General features: G+C 39.3%; 1 protein-coding gene across 1 annotated transcript in view; it reads left to right on the top strand.

Annotated features, from left to right (window-relative positions):
- LOC149246153 (lon protease homolog 1, mitochondrial-like) overlaps positions 1-27,987 on the top strand; it is a 222,572-nt gene that overhangs the window by 841 nt on the left and 193,744 nt on the right. The gene's annotated exons all lie outside the window — the stretch shown is intronic.

Below are 27,987 nucleotides of genomic sequence, written 5' to 3'. Positions count from 1 at the left end.
AATTTTGTTGCATATTTGGTTCTGGATTACTGAGAGTTCATTTTCACTAGCGAAATGTAGCAGGTAAACAACCCATTGGAATGAGTCTCCGGAGGTTAAAAAGAAAACAAGTCCGAAAAAAAAAAGAACCCCAAAATATGAAAATCGGTTGCCTTGCAACAATTATATATAGTAATAACTCGGAAGGGTCCAAAAGAATAAAATGAAAATTAAGATATATCTATTAAACATTGCCCAGCAATAAAAAAATGTTTTTTAAGTCTTCCATTCTGGCAAGGCTGGTCATATTTCACTTTGAAAAAAACAGGTCATAATTCCCAACATTGACATTTTGGACCAACATTGTGTATATCGCAACAAATATGCAGAGATAGAACTTTGAGCTAAAGGTGGGTGATATCCATTTGTGGGGTATCTGGTCCGATACATTTCACAGAGATTGAACTTGTGACGGACTGAAAGTAGACATCCTTACACTCGTATAATTCATACATTCTCTCTGGTGTTTGGCTGTCACAAGGAAAGTGTAGACCAGATATCCTAAGCTCAAGGAGAACTAAGCATTTTCACCCGTAGTCACTAGGTTTGGCTAGGCCCTAAACCTCATTCTTGCATACACATATAATGCATACATTCTCTCTGGTGTTTGGCTGTCACAAGGAAAGTGTAGACCAGATATCCTAAGCTTAAGGAGAACTAAGTATTTTCAACCATAGTCACAAGGTTTGGCTAGGCCCTAAACCTCATCCTTACACACATATATAATACATACATTCTCCCTGGTGTTTGGCTCTCACAAGGAAAATGTAGACCAAATATCCTAAGTTTAAAGAGGACTAAAATTTTCAACCTTATTCATGAGGTTTGGCTAGATCTTAAACATTTTGGGCTGGCTCAATTGGTTTGGAACGAATCTCCAAACCTTTCAAAACAATATGCAAGAAAAAACCTGAAAGATTTTGTGAAAAGAAAAGAAGACCTTAGAGGCCCACCGCTATTCTTTCACATGTTGTTGGCACTAGTTATGATTTTGAAGCAGGTTTTGATGTTGCAGATGTTTAAATATTTATTTCAACACTGAACGTAGGCTCTAAACTATGGATGATGTTATTCAGACATTTTGTATATCACTTTTTAAAATTACTATTTTTGTGTATGTTCATGCATTTTTCTGTGATTATTTATTTTCTGAGTAATATGTAATATGTGGAATCTTCAGTATAAATTTATATGTTCTAATATTTCTCAACATTTTAACCTTTTCATTATCTTGAAATCTCAATCTTCTGAATTTTCCTTCCTCAACCTACAAAACTTTTCAAAAACTACTATGACCTCAACTCAAATATCCCACTGAACTTTTTGAATTTGGCAACTATGTTCTCGACTCTTCAGAGCTTTGACAAAGCTTTTCGAACTTGGCAACTATGCTCTCAACTCTTCAAATCTGTTGCCAATTTTTTTGAACTTGTTAACTATACTTTCAATTCTGCAATTTTTGACTTTCAACTGTTGATTTTTGTAGCTAGGGTAGGGACTTTTGCACAAGCCTTGTATCTAAGCATGTAGAAGTCACCCACATTCTTCTTAGAACACTTGCTCAAGTGTGAGCATGTTGCTAATGTAATTTAACTTAGGAAAAACACGTATTAATATGTTGGCTTATCGAGCTAAAAGAAATTTAGGAAAAGTAAAGTAATTTACTTTAGTGATTTTGTTTTAATCTTAGTCGTTGATCTCAAGTGAATCAAGATCTAATCTCGATCATTAATTGTTTTCGTATTAGGTTTAAGGTTAGGGATTTAGCTTAATGTAAATTTATAAAAGCAACGTTGAGGAGAGGAGAATGACACAATACAACAACACAAAATTGAAAGAGACATCTTAGTGAGCGGTGTGCAACGTTCTAGGGAGTGCAGAGAGGCTGGAGATCTAAATCTGCAGGAAAAATTGAGCACGGATCTAGGGAAATCCTTCTTGGATTAGATTAAGGTTATTTGTATTTTCTTAGCTAGCCGATTATCCTAGGATGGGAGCCCAAGTAGGTTATGAGTCATTTTTTTAAATGATGAAATCATCTCATTGGGCAAAATTCCATGTGTCATTGTGTTGTTTTATGTGATCAATATATACTGCTTCTGTTGAATTTGTGTTAGGGACCTAGTTGTGTATATATTCAATAGTTCAAATTTTCTTCTAGGAATTAAACACTGGGTGTTAGGTTCGTAGGAAATGTAACATGGTATAAGAGTAGAAACTCTGAAGAAAAACCAGTGTCGGAATTACAAGCAGCCAGGGTTTGTATAGGATTGTTGCGCTAGGTTTGGTTGTGATTGTGCAAAGGCCAGGATAATTTGTTAGGGCTGAAGTAAATCAACTGTATAGTTTGGTTGAATAAGGAGAAAAAAATAAAAATAAAAAAGGGGGCGGTCGACTAGGTGGCTGATGGGCTTGACCACCCACCCAACCGCCACACCCAGTCGCCGCGGGTATACCAGCCGTCACAGGCAGCGCCAGGAGCTGCGACTAATAAGAAGACAGGTCTAGTAGACTCCAAGCAGTAGGTGGAAAATGACAGGTTGTTGTGGGTCGATCGCGATGCAGTAAAGCTTCGTTAGGAAGGAGGCACAAGAGTGTTCATAGCCTTAGCATTGTCAAGCAACGTGTTGAGTGGTCGCATGAGCAGTTGCAGGTTTGATTACAATCGGTGAAGCAGTTTACAGGCTAATAGAACATGGTCACAGGAGCCACCACGAGTTAGCTATGAAGGCCACAATTAGTGTTAGGGCTGTGTGTGAGATAGGGATGCGCGAGTTGGGGCTAATGAGACATAGTGGGTAGAGGCTGGCCACATAGGGCTACGAAATTGATACAGCTGCAACGGTCAGAGTGCAGGGGTCACAAGGAAACAAGCATCCCCAGAGAGAAAGATTGTGAACGCGTTGAGTAGCAGTTGTGAGAGTGTGTAGCACAGGTCGAGGGTAGAAGAAGTTGGTGATAGTAGCTAGCAGGGCGAGTGGGTGCCCAACAAACAAATTGTTGTGTCACCATGCTATTGGGAGGACAACAACGCAAGTGAAGCTGTTATGCGCAAAGCATAGGATGACAAGTCTATCAAGAGAGTTGTAAAACACAAGCTACATAACATTTGTGGACCAACGGATGACTCAGTAGTGTGTTGAGGATTGTTGTAGTCGGTAGGCAGAGGCACAACCAGTTGAAGTTGTCGAGGGTTGTGATGAAGAGTTAACCCTTGGGTGATAGCCAAAACATGCTCGTCTAGAGAAGGAGAGCAATTTTCTTCATCAAGAAAAAATGTTTTTGGCAGAGGTTGATCAATTTGATAGAGATGGATATTAGTCTCAGATTTGAATATCGTTTGGATGGGTTGTCTAACTATAGCATCTGGAAGGAGAGAATTGCATTCGTGTTAGAGGGGAACAAGATCTTGGATTTGGTGAACAAACTCAGATTCCTCCTACCGATGTAACACTATGGATGCCCAAAAAAAAGGACTATTTTGGACAAAGTAAAGGAGCACATTGTTCCTCTTTTATTCGGGAAGAAAACCACTAGAGAAATGTGGGAGGCGTTGACCAAGTGACAACCAAAACTAGAAAATGGTGTTGAGAGAGAAACTTAGGAGCACTAAGATGTTCAAGATTGAGACAATTTCTTCTTATCTCACAAGAATATCTCAAGTACAAGATGAGCTTGTTGTAGTAGGGGAGAAAATGTTAGACTCAGAACTAGCAAGGACAATTCCGAATAGGTTCATAGAGTAGTGGGGCACCTTTGTTAAGGGAGTTGTAGCATGGGAAAATATCCCAACGTGGGATAGGTTGTGGGATGAATTTACCTAGGAGGAGACTAATGAGGAGGCTCTATGTGGAAAATAGGTAAAAGGTGAAGGGGATGAGGAGAACGTTGCTCTTTTAGGTCATGCAAGAAAGGGCAAGGGGGTTGCCAAATTGAACAAAGGAGAGGAAGGATCCTCTCATGATGGGAAGAAGAAGGACATGAGCAAAGTCAAGTGCTTTGCATGTCACAAGCCAGGACATTATGTGAGCTAATGTCCAAACAGAAAGAAAGACAAAGGGAAAATTCAGGTTGCAAAATCAACAAAGATTGAAGAGTTTGCCACAAAATTTGAGGAAGAGTTCTCATTGGTTGATGTTTGTCTTTTTGGCACTAGTATTAGAAGCAATGTTGATAATATCGGCGATATTCAAAAATATTGCGATATTTTTGGCAAAACGATATATCGTCAAGTAAATATCGCGATATTTTCTATTTTGAAAATATCGGCAAAATATTGCGATATTTTGAAAATATTGGAAAAATATCACCATATTTTGAAAATATCGGCTATGTTTAAAAATATGAAAAATTCTATTTTTTATGCTTGCCGATATTTTCGCTGATATTGCCGATAAGATGTTTTCTGGACCCTCGCCGATATTTTGCCGATACTGATATTATCAACACTGGTTAGAAGTGCGCGGTTTGTGGACAATGATGTATGGTTCAATGATAGTGGGAAGTGTTCCTTAGTGTTCTCGCCATATGATGGGAATGAGGGAAGTGTTCCTTAGTGTTTCAGAGATAGATTCAAACATGCATGTGAAAGTTGGTATGAGTACCATACATGTAGTGAAAGGGGTTGGAATAGTGTTATTTTAGATAGAATTAGGAGGATCTTTGGAGGTGGTAGAGGTGTTATATGTCCCAGAGTTGAAGACAAACTTGCTCTCAATCTCAACTTTGGAGGACGAAGGGTATGATGTTGTGTTCCAGAAAGGATAAATATTCATATGTTCAAAGGGAGCTACCTAGAACATAATAGTAAGGCTTGGTGTCAGGGAGGGTAAGTTGTTTAGCCTGTAGGTAGATTCATAGGGATCTTGGATCGAGGATCGATGTTAGTGATAAAGATTGAGCAAGAGGCTTTGAAGATTGAGTTGAGACCAGGAACTCAATTTCCTAATTTGGAAGATGGGCAACATGCCTCTTTCAGATTTGTCGGAACTAGTTGGTATGAGATAACATTGATGGATGCTCAGGATCAAGTTAAGATTGTTATTAGCATGGTTGGGAGAAACAAGTCTTAAGTGCAGATTCCAAATCAAGTAGTAGGGAAACCTTCAAGGTTAGTGAGAGTAGCTACAACAATAGATGATGTGGCGGGATTGGAGATAGATCCAAGAGCATGAGATTCTTCTAGAATTACCTCCCTCATTAAGAGGGAGTGTTGATTTTTGTAGTTTGAGCAGGTACTTTTACACAAGCCTTGTGTCTAAGCATGCAAAAATTGCCCACATTCTCCTTAGAACACTTGCTTAAGTGTGGGCAAGTTGCTAATGTAACTTAGCCTAAGTCTAACTTAGGAAAAAACACATATTACCATGTTGGTTTATTGACCTAAAAGAAACTTAGGAAAATTAATGTAGTTTACTTTAGCGATTTTGTTTTAATCTTAGCTATTGATCTCAATTGGGTCGAGTTTTATTCTTTGTTGTTAATCACTTTGAGATTAGGGTTAGGTTTAGGGATTTAGTTCAATGTAAAGTTATAAAAACAAGGTTGAGGAGAGGAGAATGACACACTACAATATCAAAAGATTGAGAGAGGCATCTTAGTGAGTGGTGTGTAGGGTTTGGGCAATGCGAAGAGGCTGGAGATCTAGATTTGCAGGAAAGATCAAGCACTGATCTAGCGCAAATTTGCTAGATCAGATCTAGGTTATTTGTATTTTGTATTTTCTCACGTGGGTCATTATCCCAGGACGAGAGCACAAGTATGTTTTGAGTCATTTTTTTAGTGATAAACTGATTTGATTGGGCAAAAATGTGTGTAATTGTGTTTTTTTATGTGATCGATATATTTTGCTTCCACTGAATTTGTGTTAGGAACCTAGTTGTGTATTTATTCAATAGATCATTTTTTTTGCTAGGAATTAAATATTGGGTGCTAGGTTCGCAGGAAATCTAACATCAAGCACATGGCAAGAATGTTGGTCCTTTTTAATCTAAATATCAAATTGAATCTTATACTTTACCTAGGCTCTGACATCAATTGCCAACTGCCACACATCAACATTTGTCATTAACTTCTAGGAGCTTCAATCCTAGTGTTACTTTTTGTGGGAACACATAAATGTTTTTCAAGTATCTTGTGCAAACTCTCCAAAGTACATATACCTGTACTTATCTTTCTAGCATTTTGTGAATGTATTTTATAAACAACAATTGATAATGCACCATTGAGCTAGATTTATTGTTTTTTGAAGGTTTTGGGTGACTACTTATAATACTGCCATATATGTAGGGTTATGCTTGTACTCCTATTATGCAAAGGGAAATCGGAGTGCCCACTTATCTCTTAATTTGAATCTATTCTTAAAATCATTAGTGCAAGAGAGGCCACTGTCTTAAGACAAATGATAAATTCTATTTAAAGAGGAGATACAATTTTTTCTATGGGATAAACCAACCAAGTCTCCTTTTGGGAGCCTGCCTCGCTTTTCCAATTAGTGTGTTATGTTGAGAAAGAATTGGGGGTGCTGCCTCTTTGGTTTTGGATTTATCGCCATAGATTTATTGGATTCCCTTTAGATTTTGTTAGTATTGAATTTGTTTAAGTGCTAATAGGCAAAGAAAAAAATTTGAACCATAAAGAAAAGTAAGGCACCTAAACTTGGATTGGTCTTCTTTAGAATTTGAGATTTAACACCCTAGATTGACCTACTAATGACCCCAAGTTAAAATGTAATTTTGCTATTTGAGATTCCTAACTTGATGAAACCTTTGAATTGCTATAAAATTTGAGCGAAAAGGAAGAACCAAACTTGTTTGGAGAAATTTGGAAGTACCTCCACCATTGGGTGTTGGAGTCTCTTTTCCTTTGCTTGAAATGCTTCCTATAGAGAGTGCGATAAAGCCTTCTTTGATCAATAAGGTTGGAAGAAGTGGAACAATTTTAAATCACAAAAGAAACCCTAACTCCACCAAGAGGTTATATCTAAATCTAGAAAATAACCAGTCAAATTAAAAAGTTTATTGAATAAATAATGAAATAATAAGACAAGATTCTATGATATTTCCCTCAAAATATCTCATAAATTTACTTAACAAATATGGTAGAATGCAAAAAAAAAAACAACTTATACCTCCTTCTCACCCATGCTGTGACCTTGATCATTTGAGAAGTATAGGACCAAAATCAATTTCCTTTAAAATCAATTGAAGCATTCGCAAATAGAACAAAAATCAACACACTAAACAAATAGCATAAAAGTCTTCTCTATTTCTCCAACGAGTAAAAATGAGTTAGAGCATCCTCTTTTATAAGAGAAGAGGTGCTTCAAAACCATCATTTAGCATATTGTGCTTTATAATACTATGTTCTTGTTTCAAGTGGTATTTTAACAAACTCTCAACTTCCTCTTTGATTTGATGAAATTAGTGGAGCATTCCGATCTTGTGGTGAAGTTTCACATGTGTGGACATCAAGTGGTCAAAAGAAGCAATTATTTTTGCATGACAATTCGTGCAACAATTTAACATGGACATTTTTATTGAATTTTTTATTATGACCCCATTTCGAAAATCTCACATCTAATTTACATCCCATAGCACTGATATGGTGGAATTCTGTATATTTTGTCAAAAGATAATTACCCTTGAAGTTGGCCACCCTAAAAAAAATTGTGCTCTAGCCACCTCCAATCACCCACATGTGAAAATATTGCTCCGGTTGTCTTGTGCATGCACCATATGTTGGCAACTGCGCGATATATTGTTGTGGACACCTTATGATGATGTGGCATCCATGTTGTCATTTATCCCAAGGCAGTGTTGTTAAAATTGGCAACTAGGGCCAAACTCCACATGGGTCATCTTATTTATGAAAACTGATATTTTTCTTGGATTCCTCTCTCCGAGAGGTGTAGGATTGATCTAAAGATCATCCGATTTCGACATGTACAAATCAAGATATGAATTTATTTATACTATGGACAAATTGTCAAGGTCAACCAATAATCAAAACAGGCATTCAAACACCCCAACTCATCCTCAATGTTGCATATAAAAGGAGGAGACCTCAAGTCATTTTTACCATCATTGCATCTCACATCTCTCTCTCCCCTCTTGTGATTAGGTACGCATATCTGGGCAACTTTCTCTCACACGTGCGAAGGAAGAAGGATGAATTTCTGTTTGACTGTGTTGACTAGCGTTGATTGAGTTGTAGGGAGGCTATTTGATTGCGTTGACTTGTTTTGACTTCGGTTTGGGTGAGATATCTTTGTCCTAGCAGGCTGCAGATTTGGGCACTAAAATCGAGACAATCTGACCTCTCCTTCGACCAGTGTTGACTACCTTAGGGCTAACCGCAAAGTTGACTTTTGTTGACCAATTTTGATTGGACTTTTTAAGATTGTTTTGGGCTGATTAGACTTGCTGTTGAAGGCCGAAGTAGACTGGGTTTGACCGAGCTGATTAGAGGAAGAATTCTGCCCTGTTTGACCAACGTTGACTTTTTTGGTTAGGGATTTTGTTGCTGTCATAAATTATTAGATTTGTAAATCGTACTATCTCTCTCTCTACTGAACTATTGAAGAATATAAGAAGAATTGAACAAGTGTTTCCCCACATTGGCGTTTGTCCCTGGCTAGTGCCACATCTTGTGGCCTCTTGTCTTGGCTTGTCTTCTTCTATTTATGTTTATGTTCTATCTACATTTTACTATCATGTTGATGTGATTGCTAAACTAGATATTAATATTGGGCTAATAAAGAAATTGAAGTAAAACTGTTCTTAAGCATAAAACATACCATTGTTACCTAAAATTAACATGGTATCAGATCTGAGGTGAAGACAAAGCCCAAGCAAGAGTGAAAGAGCAATCACCAAAGATAGTTGGACAAGAAAAAAGGCTCAATGGGTTCCTCATCCCGCTTCCCGGCTGAAGATAAGCTCTGTGAAAAATCTGGTTATCAAGGATGGAAGATGTCTCTTGATTTGACCTTGGAAGAACAAGAAGTGTTGGATTATGTAAAGGATAAAATCCCTGAGCCTCCTTCAAATCCACCGACTACTGCGAAGACCAAGTACAATAGGGCTGAAGTCAAAGCAAAGAAGATTATTAGAGATTCCATTGACAAGCGTCTAGTGGCCTACATCTCCGATTTGAACACCTCCAAGGAGATCTACGACAGGTTGGTCAGCATGTTCAAGGTTAGTGATGCTAATCAAATTTTATTTCTCAAAAATAAGTTGAAGGATATTAAGAAGGGAAAGGACGAGGATATTCAATCCTACTTCTTAAGGATCACTGAGGCCAAGAATGATCTGCTTTCGATTGGAGAGGTCATTCCTAACAAGGAACTTACTATCAATACCCTTTAAGGACTCCCACCTGAGTGGTGTATATTTAGAACCACTATTCTCAATAATGATCGAATTCCAAGGTTTGAAGAATTGATGTCGAGATGCATTCAAGAAGAAACAAGAATGGTGGAGCAAGAAATGCCTTCTAATACAAGCAACCCCACTGCATTCTCCGCTCATGCCAAAAGGAGGAATAATGCAGGGTCCAAAGGTCATTTCAATGGAAAGCCTGGATCTAAGGGAGGAAGGAAGGGCAAGTGTTTTGTTTGCAATAAGTTTGGCCACTATGCAAGGGAGTGTCCAAATGGAATGGACACATCACATGATGATGATCGCAATCATTCTAGGGGCAACTTCAACAACAATGATCGAAATAATGGCAGGTACAATGGCAAAGGAAAAAGGAATACGATGTTGGAAATACTGGGGGGGTGAATCAATATTTCTTTTTTCGACTATTGTTTTACGAGTTAAAACATATATATTTAGAACACAAGATGAACAACAAGAATAATGCTTTTATTAATATAAATTGTGCAGTAAAATAGATACAATATATAAGTGGTTGCAATCAGTTGCCAAGCTCCAACTCGGACTTTGGTGAGGCTCCAACCTCCAGAGCACCAACTCTATTTCGCCAAGACACAATCTTAGACTTAGGAGCACCAACTCCCAAGGACTTCAATCCTTCTTACTTCTGAGGCATCAACCCCAAGGACTCCAATCCTTCTTACTTCTGAGGCACCAGCCCTAAGGACTCCTATCCTTCTTACTTTTGAGGCACTAGCCCCAAGGGTTCTGACCTAGTCTTGTCAAAGCTCATTTGATAGTAATGTTCTGCTCTTAGAACTCTCCTCTACTGAGTTCTGTTTGATTATAGCTTCACTGTAGTCTCCAAGCTACAACATCAATGACAACTAGTCTTCTTATGAAGGAGTCTTTACAACTCTTCAACTGCCCACACAGAGTGTCCAATACCCTTCATGCTCTCTGATAATGTCTTCACACAGCTTTAGTTAGTCTACTGTTAGCTGCACTAAGCTCTGCATAAAGAGCAACTTTCTGTTCAAGCTTATGTTCTCTGCTGGCTACTTCTCCCCTTCGACTGTCTGCTGTCCTGTTGGCCCTTCGGCCCTCTTTCTGTTCTGCTGGATCCTCTCGCTACCTCGGTCTCCTCTAGCTTATTTTCCACAGCGTTCAACAGCCTTTTAACCGCACTCAACCACCTTCCTGTTCTTTGTTTTGCCTGTTTTATACGTTCCTCATGCCCTTGTCTGTCGGTTTCCACTCTTCGCTGGCCCTTTGGCTTCCTCCTCGGTCTCTGTGGTTTCCTCTGTCTCTTCGTGCTCGCAGGACACATTGATTCAATGGCGAGGATCGAGTCATACGCAGAGGATACATATTCAGAAAAACTTGTAACTACGCTCTCCTTTTTTAATGATGGCAAGCATACACAGAGTCGACATAGTTTAACAGACAACCACGTCCTAATCGCAATCGCAATCGGCTTGATTTAGCCTCCTGAGCTATAGTTTAGGCCTCCTGAACGATCGAGAGCGTTATTGTATGCATTTCTGCCTCAAAAGCCCACGCACGACAAATATACAATTACACAGGATTTATGAGTAAAACAGGTGAAACTGTTAAAGAGGCGGACCTTCAAATATATTTCACCTGCACTATTCCTGTATCGGATTCGCTGCACAAGTTGCTATTGGCGCTCAAGGCTTCCGGGGGTCCTTTATACATAGAGACCATGGCATAGCCGATGGCCGATGGCCAATCCTCCACCAAACGCGATATTGTGTTAAGCTGTTTATAATAGGTCCGTCGGGTCCATAGTTCTATCGCAATTGGCGCCTTCATGTGGCAAGGCTTTACGACTTGCGATATAGCGACGGACGCGATATTACAATAGGCGCGATATAATAGGATCATCGGGTCCGCAATTGTATATCGCAATTGGAGGTTTTAATGTGGCAGAGCCTTAGCCACTTGCGATACATAATCCCGATGTGGTGGATGCGATATTAAATTGCAACGTATTGCAATGGTCCCATGGGTCTGCGCATATATTATCACAATCAGAGGGTTTCGGGGGTGACAACCCTTTTGAACTTTGCGATAGGCGGATGCGATATAACAATAGGGCAGTGTTACAATGTTACATTCGGGTCCGTGTATTATTGCATCAATATACTTCGCTCCTTTAACTTTGTTTATATATATATTTCTTCGCTATTTTAACTCTGTTTATATGCTCCTTTGCTTATGCACCTTACTTTTGGCATATGCGATAACTCTACTCCTTCGATAGTTCTTCCTTTGGCAGTGGAACCTTTGGCATATATTACTTCTCCTGTAGCGCCGATAACTTGTTAATGCATATATAGATGGGTTCTGGCCTCCGATAGTTGTTAATGCATATATAGATGGGTTTTGGCCTCTGATAGCTCCCAATTGTGTAATCTGCTTCCTTTGATGGCTCTGTTTTGGCATATATATACGTTATTTATATATGGCTCCTCCGTTTGCTCTGTTTGCTCCATTTGCTCCTCTTCTTTGGCATATATATAGCATATATATATGCTCTGTTTTGCTCGCTTTGTTTGATGCCTCCCATGGCTCTGTTCTTCTTTGGCATATATATGGCTCCTCCTATAGCTCCTCTTGCTCCAATGTGGCTCCTCTGGCTTGGCAGTGTCTTTCAAAGACCTCCTTTGGTAACTCCTCTTGCTTATGGCTTGGCTATCCTGATGGCCTTGCTCTTGTCTCTCCATGGATCTGCTCGGCTTCCCTTTGGCTTCTAGTGTCTAGAATATTGCCATATTAGCATCTAGAATATTGCCATATTGACATCAATGACAACCTAGGTCAACATACGAGACATCAAGGAAATGGTCGACCCTCCAAGAAAGCAAGGAACTCCAGGTATGAAGAATTAAATGTTGTTGACAATAAGCAAAAAGACTCAAGAGTATTATCTTATATCGACCCTCTCCACTACCTCTCCACTGCATACTTTGGTGAACTGGCTAATTGATAGTGGTGCCTCAAGGAACTTCACTGGATATAAGGAAGCTCTCTCTAATATGATAGAGAAGGAGACAAACTTGGAGATTATCCTTGGAGACGATGCCACCTATCTCGTGAAGGGAGTAGGAAATGTTACCCTTCAATTGAATCAAGGTAACACTATTCATTTACAAGAAGTTATATATGTATCTGATCTCAAGAAGAACCTAGTGTCCATTTCGGCAATGGAAGACAAAGGATACAAGGCGACATTCATCGATGGAAAGGTATGTGTTTGGAAAAAGAATTTTAAAGATGCTTTTACTCTTGGGTTTAGGGTTGACACTTTGTATCAAGTTGGAGGAAGTACATTGGGAGCCATGTCTTGCGACACATCTCTACAACCTGAACTATGGCACCGAAGGTTTGCCCATCTTTATTATAAGGCTCTACCTAATGTGAGACAGATGGTTATAGGTATGCCCGAGTTCAAAGTAGAGCATGAAGGTGTATGTTCGGGATGTGCCGAAGGAGAACTTACAAGGGGACCATTCCCCTCAAGTAATAGCAAGACCACAAATATATTGCAATTGATCCACTCCAATATATCTAGTATGAAGCCTGTAAACTCTTTGGGAGGATACTTATATATCTCACCTTTACAGATGATTATTCTTGTAAAGACTTGGATCTACTGCTTGAAGAAGAAGGATGAAGTGCTCACTTGGTTCCGTCACTTCAAAGCCAGGATCGAAAACCAATCTGAGAAGAAAATCAAGGTATTGAGGATTAATAATGGGACTGAGTACGAATCAAATGAATTCCATGATTATTGCAGAGAAGCTGGCATTAAGAGGGAGACTACAACACCATACACTCCCTGAGCAAAATGCTGTAGCTGAAAGGAAGAATCGTACTATTGTAGAAGCTGTTCGTGCCATGCTTCATGATCAAGGGCTTCCGAAGTTCCTATGGGCTGAAGCTGCAAATACCGCCGTGTATGTTCAAAATCGATGCCCTCATCAAGCATTGGACTCCAAGACTCCCGAAGAAGTGTTCACTGGTAAGAAACCTGATGTCTCTCATTTTAGAATTTTTGGAAGTCTTGTATATTTTCATTTGTTGAAAGAGAAAAGAAGCAAATTGGGTGCATCAGGGAAGAAAGAAATCTTTGTGGGCTAGAGTGAAAATTCTAAGGGTCATAGAATTTATGTGGTTGGTCAAAGGGAAGTTGAGATAAGTCATGATGTCACATTTGACGAAGATATGCCCCTTAGCAAGATCTACAACCTTCCTATCCCAAGGAAGGACAAAGAAGTTGACACCTGAAAACAGGGTGCAAAAGAAGATGAAATGATGCCGAATGTTGATGAACCTATGGAGCCTATTGATCCTCCTCCTCAATAACCCTCCTCCAAGAGGAGATCCTCATGCCTCAGGGAGACACTCTCGAAGATGTCGAGAGACATATTGCACCAAGGGGGACTTTCCGTGAAAGCAAGAAGCCGAACAGGTATCAAGGATACTTGACTGTCATGAGCACTATCGTTCATCATTCGAAGAAGCCGTGAAGCAACAAGTATGGAAGGATGCTATGAATGAAGAATACGAGTCAATTATGAAGAACGATGTTTGGGATGTGGTTCCTAGACCCTAGGACAAATTGGTTGTCACCTCTAAGTGGCTCTGCAAAATCAAGCATGGAGCTGATGGAAGTGTAGAAAAGTTCAAGGTTCGCTTTGTTGCTCGAGGCTTCTCTCAAAAGGAAGGTGTAGATTACGATGAGATATTTGCACCTGTTGCTCGATACACCACTATCTGCTCGATCATAGCCCTTGCTGCCTCGCAAGGATGGAACCTACATCAGATGGATGTCAAGACTGCTTTCTTGCATGGTTCGATCAAAGAGGAAGTCTATGTGGAACAACTCGAGGGGTTTGAGGTTCATGACCGAGAATCTCATATACGCAGGTTGAAGAAAGCTCTCTATGGCTTAAAGCAAGCACACTGGGCCTGGTATGAGAGGATTGATAGCTATCTGATGAAGCTGAGATTCACTAGAAGTGAAGTTGATCCGAACCTTTACTTTAAGGTTGAAAATGATAAACCTCTCATACTGGTACTTTATGTGGACGATCTCTTTCTGACAGGTGCAGACCCTCTCATTCACAAATGTAAGAGGGAGTTGGCTTCTGAATTTGAGATGAAGGACCTAGGATTGATGCACTACTTCCTAGGGTTGGAGGTCTGGCAAAAGCTAGGAGAAATTTTCCTATCTCAAGGAAAATATGTTGTGAAGATATTGGAAAGATTTGGGATGGTGGATTGCAAGCTTGTGACTACCCTGATGGAACTTAACTTTAAGAAGTTATGTGGTAGTGTTGCCGGACCTGAATTGGGAAATGCTTCTGAGTATCGTCAACTCATAGGAGCACTGATGTTCTTGGTGAACTCCTGTTCGGACATATGTTTTGCAGTTAACATGTTGAGCCAATATATGGTTGAGCCTCATCATATACATTGGATTGGTGCCAAGAATCTTTTGAGATATCTTTGGGGCACAATCACTCATGGATTGAGATACACTGCTGGAGATGTGAGGCTGCATGGTTATTCTGATGCTAATTGGGTTGGTAGTGTGGTGGATCGCAAGAGCATTTCTAGATGTTGTTTTTCTTTGGGTTCTGCTTCGATATCCTGGATGAGCAGGAAGCAGAAATCAGTTGCCTTGAGCACTGCTGAAACCAAATATATAGATGCTAGTATGGCCTCCTGTGAAGCTGTCTGGTTGAGGAAGCTCTTCAGTGAGCTTTTTGGACATGTGCTGGATACCACTGTGATCCTCTGTGACAACCAGAGTGGGATCCGATTATCAGAGAATCTCGTGTTTCATGATCGTTCCAAGCATATAGATATCAAGTACCACTTTATTCGAGATATGGTACAACGAGTAGCAATAAGGCTCCATCCCATTGGGACTAATGAGCAGGTCGCCGATAATCTGATAAAGCCCCTGGGGAATGTCAAGTTCTTGGCCTTTCGAGAACGACTTGGAGTCATGGAGAGACCCTCTTATGAGGGTCCTATATGATATAGACTTTGAGCTCTGGGAGCTCTGGGGGGCTTGGGGTACTTGGAGCGATGAACAACCATAGGGTGAGTGGTTCAACCTTCCCCTAGTGGTTTGCTGTGTACAGGGTGAGTGGTTCAACCTTCCCCTGTGATACGCCGTGGCGACATGTATGTAGGATGAGTGGTTCATCCTTCTCCTGCTGAGACATCTTACCCATGTAGTCTGGGACTCATGGGAAGTACCTCTCATTTGGCCAATGAGTAGGGAAATGAGGATAGGGACCATAGTACTACCGATGGACGCATCGTGTACTACCATACTCCTTATGCTGGATGACCGATATTGATCTGGGTCCTGGGATCAATTTGAATTGACCTCAGGTTAGTAAGAGTGGTATGAGACACTCTCTTTTGATTGGAACTGACTTCGGGTCAGTAAGAGTGGTATGAGACACTCTCTTTTGATTGGAACTGACTTCGGGTCGGTAAGAGTGGTATGAGACACTCTCTTTTGATTGGAACTGACTTTGGGTCAGTAAGAGTGGTATGAGACACTCTCTTTTGATTGGAACTAACTTTGGGTCAGTAAGAGTGGTATGAGACACTCTCTTTTATTTAGAACTGACTTCGGGTTAGTAGAGAATGGTATGATACATTCTCGATCACTTCTTCTTCTTCATAGTTCAACAGAGCAGAGCAGAGAAGTGCAAAGCAATGCATTGATAACAGAGATAGTATCGACTGACAAATGGATTAGCAGATGGAGTTCTCCCTAGTTGAGAGGGAGTGTTAAAATTGGCAACAAGGGCCAAACTCCACATTGGTTATCTTATTTATGACAACTGATATTTTTCTTGAATTTCTCTCTCTGAGAGGTGTAGGATTGATCTAAAGATCATCCGATTCTGACATGTACAAATGAAGATATGAATTATTAACATTATAGACAAATTGTCAAGGTCGGCCAACAAGCAAAATAGGTATTCAAACCCCTCAACTCATCTCACATCTCTCTCTCTCCTCTTGTGATTGGGTACGCATATCTGGGCAGCTTTCTCTCACACGTGCGAAGGAAGAAGGATGAATTTCTGTTTCACTATGTTGACCAACATTGATTGAGCTGCAGGGAGGTTGTTTGACTGTGTTGACCTGTTTTGACTTAGGTTTGGGTGAGGTATCTTTGTCTTAGCAGGCCACAGATCTGGGCACTAAAATTGAGGCAATCTGACCTCTCCTTTGACTAGTGTTGACTACCATAGGGTTGATCGTAGAGTTGACTTTTGTTGACCAATTTTGACTGGACTTTTTTGGACTGTTTTGGGTTGATTAGACTTGCTGTTGAAGGCCAAAGTTGATTGGGTTTGACCGAGCTAATTAGAGGAAGAATTCTGCCCTGTTTGACCAGCGTTGACTTTATTAGTTAGGGATTTTTGTTGCTGTCATAAATGATCAGATTTGTAAATTGTACTATCTCTCGCTTTGTTGAACTATTGAAGAATATAAGAAGAATTGATCAAGGGTTTCCCCACATTGGGGTTTGTCCTTGGTTGGTGCCGCATCTTGTGTCCTCTTGTCTTGGCTTGTCTTCTACTGTTTAGGTTTATGTTCTATCTGCATTTTACTATCATGTCGATGTGATTGTTATACTGGATATTGATATTGGGTTAATAAAGAAATTGAAGTAAAACTGTTCTTAAGCATAGAACATACCATTGTTACCTAAAATTAACAAGTGTGCATGGATCCGGAGGTATAATGTATGAACTCCAATGTGTAGTGCCCTAACCTATCAGGATGGATCAAAATCCAAACAAGATGTAAGTTGGTTAAAAATATATAATCCGTGTTAGTGGAAATAACATATGCTAACCTTATCAAATTTCCTAAGCAAACCACGATGGTACAACCTCATCCCTTTTACATGTGTCTTAAAGGTAGACGTAAGGTATCTTTCTATTTGTTAAGGATAGTTAAGGGTGAAGTAATTTATGGAAGGGGAATAGTGAAAACTTATAAAATAACCCTCAAAGTCATGAAGCAATGTGCTAGGTTTGTCTCTAGTCCAACTAGTCTTTTTTGACTAGGAAACTTCATTTATTTGTTGCAAACTTTTGAAAGGGGTTTATTTTTTATTCAACATTTTGTTGCTTCAACACCATTTTCTTTCCCTCTGTTATTTTTCATTAACTTTTTATGCCTTTTTCTTTTGATAACCATTCAACTCTAGGACTTTAGGGGTGGGCCTTCTATTGAAGTAGTACACATTTCTTTCTTTCTTTTTATATTCTCTTTACCTTTCAACATGTTATTTTGGCTTGATTTGATTGAGGTTTCATGGTTTTTTTTATTTTCTTCATTCATACTTTTTATGGTGACATTTGATAAGCTATTCATAAGTTGGGGAATGTAAAATTTATTTCAATGAGATGAAAATGTAAGGAGAATTGCAGCAAGTGTAAGCATGCAAGTGTTGATTACACTACCTATCTTGATCCCTAGTAGTACTTAGTGGCCTAGGCCAAGCCACACTTATTTGAGAACAATTATGCCCCCCATGGTCAAATGAGATAAGAAGGTAGGATTGTTACTTAGTTATAGATGATAAAGGCTTGTATATATGTGGTAGCACATATCACAAACAAGTTAGAGTAATTAACACCATTCTAAGCTATGAAAGAACACATGGAATCATAATAATTGGAAGGAATCATAATGGAGTAATGTTTGCTAGCAAATATGAGATGAAGTGTCTAGGGAGCCGGAATTGATATACCATTACAGGAGGAATCTGAAGCACAAGTGTATGATGGAGTGTAAGAGAGAAGCAGGTTTGTATTTGAGAAGTTGGAACAAGAACCTTATACATACAACAACATCACACTTGACAAATTTTCTACCAGGTTGGAAGGCAAAAGTGGAGATTTGTTGCTGTGCCAAGCTTTGACAATATCCTCATGGGAATTGACAACATAATCCTTAGTCAAAATGTTAATTTTAGGTATGTTCTATGCTTAGAGCAATTTATTTCAATTTTCCCAATTAGCTCAATATCTTTTCCAGATTAGCAATCACATCAGCATAATAGTAAATTGCAGATAGAACATAAACATAAATCGTAGAAGACAAGCCAAGACAAGAGGACACAAGATGTGGCGCTAGCCAGGGACAAACCCCAATGTGGGGAAACCCTTGATCAATTCTTCTTATATGTTCTTCAATAGTTTAGCAGAGAGAGAAATGGAGTATATATACATCAGAAGTCAACTTTTTGACTTATCTAAATAAGAGCAGAGATCATCTCTAAGAAGATGACACATGAGGTAGCTTAATTGAACTCAGTTGAAGACATGTTGCTTCAACTGATCCTCCAAGGTGACTCCATCACCATGTAACACCTATCATTGTGCTGCACCATGTTGCACCATCATACCATGTCCAACATCACTGAGTTGCACCATGCATCATACCATGCTGCGCCCCTTTACATCATCATATTGCATACCTTTCATCATGCTGCTTTGTATAGTGCTGCACTATGCTGCACCTTCATTGTGTCTCACTCTGCTGCATCTTTCATACTATTGCATTATGCATACCGCTGTCATATAGTTACAGCATTCATCCTAAGATACCAAGGTTGCTTGCTATGGTGCTATGGCCTATGGCCTAGCACATAGCAATGCCAATGTCTTCGAACAACAAAACTGATTACAGTGACTGATTGCTGCAACAACCCTAACAGATTCATTGAGCAACCCTTATAATCTGCAGCCTAGGCAAGGGAGACTTCTCTTCAACAATGTTGCTGTTCTGGGCACAAATATTCCCCAAACCTATCCACGCTGTCTCTCGTTCTGAGGTGATTAGGCCCGCTGTCTATATCAGTTCAATTGTCATCTATAGCTCACTCCAAAACCCCTTGATTGCAGTCCAAACAACCTTGATTAGGCTTGGCCTCAACAACCCTACACACAACTCCTTGATCCTTGAGACAACCCTGTTCTTGGGCCTATTTGCACCCTCAAACAACCCTCAAACTAATCCGCACTCCCACAGCAACTCATCCTCTAATCTAGGCTCGCCACACTGTCCTGATGTGACCTAACAACCCTACACACAACTCCTCCAAAGCTGGGCTATAACCCTTCCTTATATCTGTTGCTAGGACTCGAAGACTGTGGATTCAAGGCCTCCTTATGACAGCGGATCCTGCTGCATATAGAAGCTCCCCTAAATGTGGATAGATCTCCCTTCAATGATCTTGCTTTTGCTATGGCTAGGAGCCTCTTTTGACTGCGATTAGGGCATCCCTTTTTGCTGCGTCTAAGGGTTGTCTCAAACCCTTCCAAAACAACGTATAGAATTAGGGCATGATAGAACTGTATTAGGGTCAGCTGTTAGGTCTCTTCACCGTGCAAGATCTCCCTGCTTGGATTGCGGCTAGGCTTCATTATAATAGTGGCTGGGCATCCTTCTTTCGCTACTTTTAGGGTCTCCTTCTAGACCCGCGATTAGGGCTTCATCCTCTTAGATTTCTCTTGCCACTAAAACCCAAAACAAGTGGAGAGAAATCAAGAGTGAAGTGTGTGTGCAAATGACTATCAAGCCACCTCCTTTTATACTAAAACGTTGAGCACACGTGGGGGTTATTTGGTTGCTGGCCGACCTTGACAAATTGTCCCATAACACAAATAAATTCATATCTCCATGAATATTTATCAGAATCAGATGATCTTTAGATCAATCCTACAACTCTCGACGAGAGGAATCCAAGCAAAATATCAGCTGCCATAAATAAGATGACCCGCATGGAGTTTGGTCCTAGTTGCCAATTTTAACAAAAAATAGATGGATTGTTGCCATAGTCTACTAGTTCCTTTTCCTTCCTCCATCATCATTGTTGAAATTCGAGAGCAATAGAGAATTTCTTAACATGGTAATTACTTGTGACTATATATGTGTGTGTGTGTGTTTCCATTTAGCACTTACTTCATTCATTAGGTCATCAGAAGAGAGAGAGCGCTGCTACAAAGATGCCTTCTATCAAGAGTGCCAACAAATTGTGATCTTCAAGCTTCCTTCCTTCACCTTAGCTCTGATATGCTGTGGAGAAACCAAGTGTAGTGTAGATTAATGCTTGATTCCTCTTCTTGATAATTACTTTTGAATATTAGGCGTCTTATTATTTTTTATTTCTTCTTCATCAAGCAATTATACAAATGTTCAAAACATAAAGATCACAATGAGACAAGGACACTGGAAATTAGGCCCGAGGCTAGGGCAAAACTCACAAGGGGAAAATGCAACAATCCTTCTCTTATAAAATCAGATCAAAATGAGAGATATCCAAGACCAAGACCGAGACCAAGACCAAACAACCACAAAGATACCAAGCCAAGCCCTCCTCCAAGCCCCTTACAATAGTCAAAGTCAATGCTGGTCAAACTTCTTCAAATTTGGTCAAACTCAGAATTTCAGCACTGCAGTGGAGGCCAAATTTCGGCCTTGCAATTACATCATATTTTTAGCCATGTTAGACAGAGAAGTCACACATGTGAGTTGCAGTAGGGTGGAAACTTTGACTTATCATCTTGTGCTTTGATTCCCTTCTCTCTTCTTTGACTTTGACCTTCTTCTTCGTTGATTTGGGTGCAAAAGATACTTGTTGATGTGATGGATGAATGAGCTCTCCAAGAGGTCAAATTGTCTCTTATATATAGCTGTCCAGGAGGGTTGAATAGGTGCCACTAGGCCAACTTGTCCAAGGAGGGCTGACTTGGTCATCTTGTGGGCTTATGACTTAGAAATATATATATATATATATATATATTTTTTTTTTTTTTTTTCTTTCTTACAAATGTCCAAATGGGACATGGCTCAAATACATTTTCTTTTGACTCATAGTAAATTCTTTTTGACTCTTTTGACCCTGTAAGCATGAAAATCATGCTTTGACAAAAATATAATAAATATAAATATAATGAATACATCAAGGATAAATTTACATTATGAAGAGCGACTATAGTTACAACTTCAACAATCATCATGTTGAAAAATGTGTAACTAGGTTCGGTCTTCATAAACATGAAATGTACTTATGATTCTTGTAAATTGTAAAAATGAAAGAAAATTATTATTGTTATTTTTGGAGCATGGGTTTCATGCTCAAGGTCTTTTATTTTACAAGTCAAGCACCCATTGAGTGCTTCTAGGGTTTGTCCTAGGTCAAGAAGTCAAAAGATTCATTGTCATATGTTGAAGACCCCTTCGGGTACATTGTAACTGGTAAAGAAAATTATTTTTGGCCTTAAAAGTGTCAAAATACCCTCCAAGATCAAGTCTACTTGGCAGCGGGCAAGTCGACCTAATTTGAGGAGCCACATCCACCTTTGAGAAGCCTATATAAAGGAGGAAACTCGACCTCCTTGGAACACATTCATCTCTCACTCATTTAAGCGAAGGAATAAGGCAACGAAGAAGGAAGAGGTCGAAGAAGACTTGGTTTTGGGCTATTTCTCTCTCACACGTGCGAAGAAAAGCTAGGGTTTTTGCAACAGATCTTGGGTTTTCCTCTACAAGTTTGATCTTGAAGAAGAGAAGGCAAGAAGGTCAAGCGAAGGTCACAAGAAGCCATCCTCCAGCTCTATAAGTTAGAGAAAGGTAAGCGGAGGTCTAAGGAAGGCTACAATAAGCTAACACGTGTGACAACAACAATTGCATGAGGGCCGAAAATTTCAGGTCTGTAGTGAAGGCTGAAATTCTGCAATTGGAGGTCGAAGTTGTGCTACTGGAAGAGATTTCACTGGGTTTGACTTGGACAAAGAAAGCACATCATCCGAAAAGGTTGGACTTAGTCTTGGAGGGTATTGGTCTTGGTCGAAAGGTCTTGGAATTTGTCAATTGAAGAATCTATAAGGAAGAGAAGAAATTTGCGGGTTTTCCTCTCAAGTGGAGAGATTTTGGCTTTGGCTTGCTGCCTATATTCTGTGTTCTTGTTCTTCTTGGTTTTGGTAGCTGTTTGATGATACACAAACTTAATAACAATAAGTGAAGCTAATACGTAAGATAAGTAAAAATACATCACAAGCATTTATCAAAGAAAGAGAAATCACTTTAATAATTGCCTTTTAGATTTCTAAACATGGTATCAGAGCTAAGGTTGGCTAAGGGCATTATGAAGATCTCTACTACATTGAAGAAACTTCTCAAGGAGTGTCCAAAGGTAGCAAGCCATCAAGAAAGGTATCAAAGTAGCATGGAATCTTCTATTTACTCCGAAGAAAGAAGTGACCAAGACAAAGGATGAAGGACTCTTCTCGGCACTCACTGGCACATTTCAAGATGAGAACATTTGGGTGATTGATAGTGGTGCATCAAGACACATGACTGGTCATCACAAGCAACTAAAGACATTGTCAAAATGAAAATCTTCTTACTCCGTAGAACTTGGAGATAATAAGAGCTACCTCGTAAGAGGAATTGGATCAACCTCGATAGAACTGGAGAATGGAGGCAATATTCATCTCAACAACATCCTATTTGTTCCAAGTTTGCATAAGAATTTACTCTCCATTTCAAGTCTAGAAGATAAAGGTGATAGAGTGGCTTTCATTGATGGAAAAGTTGTAGTATGGAGTAAAAACTCAAACATAGAAAATGCTAGAGTGATTGACATTCGTGAAGGAAGACTTTACAGGTTGATATCTCCTCTTGCTCAAGCCTTGGTTCACATTGAAATCAACCCATGTGAGCTTTGGCATAGAAGATTTGGTCATCTCCATTTCAAAATCCTTCCAACTCTAAGTTCAATAGTAGATGGAATCCCCAAACTAAAAGAAGATCACGAAGGAGTATGCAAAGGATGTGCATTGGGTAAGAACACCAAGAGACCATTTGGAAGCAGTGCTTCACGGTCAAAAGAAATCTTGGATCTTATTCATTCCGATGTCTGTGGTCCTTTGAATCCTCAATCACTTGGAGGTCATCTATATTATGTCACATTTATAGACGACCATTCAATGAAGACTTGGGTTTACCTAATGAAATCCAAGGATGAAGTATTTACAAAATTTCAAGAATTCAAAGCTGAAGTAGAGAACCTTACAGAAAGAAGAATCAAGATATTAAGATTCGATAATGGAGGAAGGAAATCATAGCTTTCTGTAAGGAGTCTGGGATTAAGAGGGAGCTATATAAACCCGAACAAAATGGAGTTGCAGAACGAAAGAACCGATCCATTGGAGAAAGTGTAAAAGCAATGTTACGTGATCAAGACTTACCGAAACTTTTGTGGGTGAAGCTACAAAGACAACTGTATACATACAAAATCGAAGTCCCCACAAGTTACTAGATAACATAACTCTTGAAGAATTATTCACTAGGAAGAAGTCTACCGTTGATCATCTTCGAATTTTTGGTTTTCCTATCTATATTCATATACCTAAGGACAAAATAAAGAAGTTGGATCCATCAGGCATGAAGGGAACATTTGTTGGCTATAGTAACTCCTCTAAGGCCTATAGGATCTACATAAAGGAAGGACATCAAATAGAAGTTAGTCGAAATGTGATATTTGACGAAAGTATTGCATTCAAGAAATCAAAGGATCTCCCTATGGACTTTGATGATGAAGAACTTCCAGTATTTGAAGAAGTTATTAGGAAAGAAGAATCAAATCATGAAGATGAAGGTCCCAGTGAACCTATACAACCTGTGGTTATCCCCGAAACTAGAAAGAGACCTAATTGGTTGAAGTCTACACTACTTGATGCAGAAGGTCATGGAGTAGCTCAAGGCACATTCAGGGAGAGCAAGAAGCCCAAACGATACTCTGGGTATGCAACCTACATGACAAAACTAATAGAAGCAGAGCCATCCACTTTCAAAGAAGCTGTCAATCACCAAGAATGGAAGGATGCCATGAATGAAGAATATCAATCTATAATGAAGAATGGAGTTTGGGAGATCGTACCTAGGCCTAAAGACAAATCCGTGGTAACTTCAAAATGGATATACAAGATCAAACATACAGCAGATGGAAGCATTGATAAATACAAGGAAATATTTGTTGCTAGGGGCTTCTCTCAACAAGAAGGCATTGACTATGAAGAGACATTTGCTCCGACAACAAGGTATACAACTATACATTCGTTGGTATCTTTGGCAGCATCGATGGGATGGAGCATCCACCAAATGGATGTCAAGATTGCATTTCTGAATGGCACAATTGATGAGGAATTCTATATAGAACAACCCTTGGGATTTGAAATTAAAGATATAAAGGTATATGTGTGTAGATTGAAGAATATATTATATGGCCTCAAGCAGGCACCAAGGGCATGGCATGCAAGGATGGATGCATACCTTCAGAGATCAGGCTTCACAAAGAGTTCTGCTGATCTAAACCTTTATATTAAGGTGGTGAAGGGAGAGCTGGTAATAATTCTTCTGTATGTGGATGACCTTCTCTTGACAGGTGTGGAAAGTCGAATTGAAGAATGTATGAAGGAACTAGCAACAAAATTTTGACATGAAGGATCTAGGGCTGATACACTACTATTTAGGACTAGAAGTCTAGCAAGGACCTGATAAGATCTATCTAGGTCAAGGAAAGTATATAATCAAGATGTTGAAGAAGTTTGATGTGATGGATTGCAAACCAATGACAACCCTAATGATCACAAATTTGGAAAGACTAAGGAGTTTTGAATGAAGCCCTCTGGATTCTTCCAAATATAGATAATTGATTGGCTCCCTGATGTACTTGGTGAATACTCGACCAAACATATTCTTTGCATTAAATGTTCTTAGTCAATTCCAAGTGGAGCCGAAGCATGATCATTGGATAGCAACAAAACATATTCTGAGGCATCTGCAAGGAGCCATCCACTGCTGCTTGAAATACGATAGGAGGAATGGAGTCCACTTGATAGGATATACTGATTCCGATTGGGGAGGCAATGAGCAAGATGGAAGGAGCACTACAAGAGGATGTTTCAGTTTGGGATCCTCCATGATCTCATGGATGAGTAGAAAGCAAGATACTTGCTTTGAGTAGTGTTGAGGTAGAGTATATTGTAGCCTGTGAAGTAAGCAGAGAAGCGGTCTGGTTGAGGAAGCTGCTATTTGACCTATTTGAAGGACCTATGGACCCTACAATGATACATTGTGATAACACCAGTTGTATTCGATTGTCTGAAGACCCAGTGTTTCATGGAAAGATGAAGCATATCAACAAAAAGTATCACTACATTCAGAAGCTAGTACAAGATGGTGTGTTGCAGCTACAATATATCTCCACCGATGAGCAGGTAGCTGACATATTGACAAAATCTCTTCCTAATAAGAAGCTTGTGTATTTGAGAAACAAGCTTGGTTTGGTTGATGTATCCTCCCTAGTTGAGAGGGAGAGATAGGCACATCATTCTTGTCTTCACTTGGGAAGACAAAATGGAGGATTGGGTAAGCATCTGGCATCCGATACTCTTTGAGGATGAGGTAGGGCATCCAAGATAAGAGTAGTCATGGACCGACATTCTTTGAGGATTAGCTATTTAAGATAAGAATAGTCCAAGGAAGGTGGTACTCTGTGAACACTCGGGTGGGGTATGTACCTTGAGAGACAATGATGATGGTGTCTATAAATCATTGATCTTGCTAGCTTTGTGCTCTGATCTTGTGGAGAGATAGAGATATTAGTCAAGGCCTTGCTATATGACAATGCTGGTTGTTATGATGCTAAAGAAATGGGTTACCAATCCGACTCTTGTTATGAGATCTCTTCAGATTGAGAGTGTCTATGTACCATTTATGAATACCTCCCTAGTTAAGTGGGAGTGTTGAAAATGTGTAATTAGGTTCGGTCTTCATAAATATGAAATGTACTGTTGATTCTTGTAAATTGTAAAAATGAAAGAAAATTATTATTATTATTTTTGGAGCATGGGTTTCATGCTCAAGGTATTTTATTTTATAGGTCAAGCACCCATTGAGTGCTTCTAGGGTTTGTCCTAGGTCAATAAGGTAAAAGAGTCATTGTCATAAGTTGAAGACCCCTTCGGGCACATTGTAACTTATAAAGAAAATGATTTATGTCCTTAAAAGTGTCAAAATACCCTCCAAGATCAAGTCGGCCTGGCAGCTAGCAAGTCAACCTAATTTGAGGAGCCATGTCCACCTTTGAGAAGCCTATATAAAGGAGGAAACTCGACCTCCTTGGAACACATTCATCTCTCACTCATTCAAGCGAAGGAAGAAGAGGAAGAAGGCAGTGAAGAAGGAAGAGTTCGAAGAAGACTTGGTTTTGAGCTATTTCTCTCTCACACCTGCAAAGGAAGGCTAGGGTTTTTGCAACATATTTAGGGTTTTCCTTTGCAAGTTAAATCTTGAAGAAGAGAAGGCAAGAAGGTCAAGCGAAGGTCTAAGAAAGTCTGGGAGGCTAAAATAAGCTCATATGTGTGGTAGCAACAATTGCACGAGGCCCGGAAATTTCAGGTCTGCAATGGAGGCCGAAATTCTGCAGCTGGAGGTCGAAGTTCTGCTACTAGAAGAGGTTTGACTGGGTTTGACTTGGACAAAGAAAGCAAATCATTTAGAAAGGTTGGACTTGGTCTTGGAGGGTATTGGTCTTGGTCTAAAGGTCTTGGAATTCATCAATTGAAGAATCTATAAGGAAGAGAAGGGATTTGCGGGTTTTCCTCTCAAGTGGAGAGGTTTTGGCCCTGGCTTTCAGCGTATATTCTGTGTTCTTGTTCTTCTTGTTTTTGGTAGCTGTTTGATGATAGACAAACATAATGATAATAAGTGAAGTTAATAAGTAAGATAAGTAAAAAGACATCACAAGCAGTTATCAAAGAAAGACAAATCACTCTACTTATTGCCTTTTAGATTTCTCAACATATGAGATGTCATACTATGGAGTATTTGCATAATTTTTAATTACTATGTTGTTAGATGTACATTGCGACCAATAACTACCAAGGAATTTGTGTTGATAGATGATAATGACAACAAGCATTAAACTTGGATCTTGAAAACTAACATATCTGAATTTCTGAAACTAATAGGGCACTAAATGGCATAAAATATAGCACATAATCCCAAAAAAGTTCTGGAGAAGGCATGGCAGCTCAGGCTCTAAGTCACTGGGTTCAGCGAATTTTAACATTCGAAATTTGCTGAACCTAAAACCCAATCGAATTTGTTCATTTAAATTCATTGGGAAAATTTAATTAAACACAAATGCGAACCTGAAAATAATATTCAGATGGATTCAGCGAAGGTTTAATCCTATATAAAATTTGTTTGTTTAAATTCGTTGGCAAAATTCAAATTGAACACAAATGCAAACCTGAAATTAATATTCTAATGAGTTCAGCAAGAGTTTAATCATTGTTTTAAAAAAACAGGGACATCAATTCTTGAACATAACTTAAAAGATTTTTAATAATTATAATTTAAATTAATATAACCTATTTATTTATCACAATAGTTATATAACAATATATAA

The sequence above is a fragment of the Pinus tabuliformis genome, chromosome 7 (genome assembly GCF_031772625.1).
Source record: "Pinus tabuliformis cultivar Carrire ecotype Pingquan chromosome 7, CPIR1, whole genome shotgun sequence".
In the NCBI taxonomy this organism is placed as follows: domain Eukaryota; kingdom Viridiplantae; phylum Streptophyta; class Pinopsida; order Pinales; family Pinaceae; genus Pinus; species Pinus tabuliformis.
This window is presented reverse-complemented; position numbering and strand designations above follow the sequence as displayed.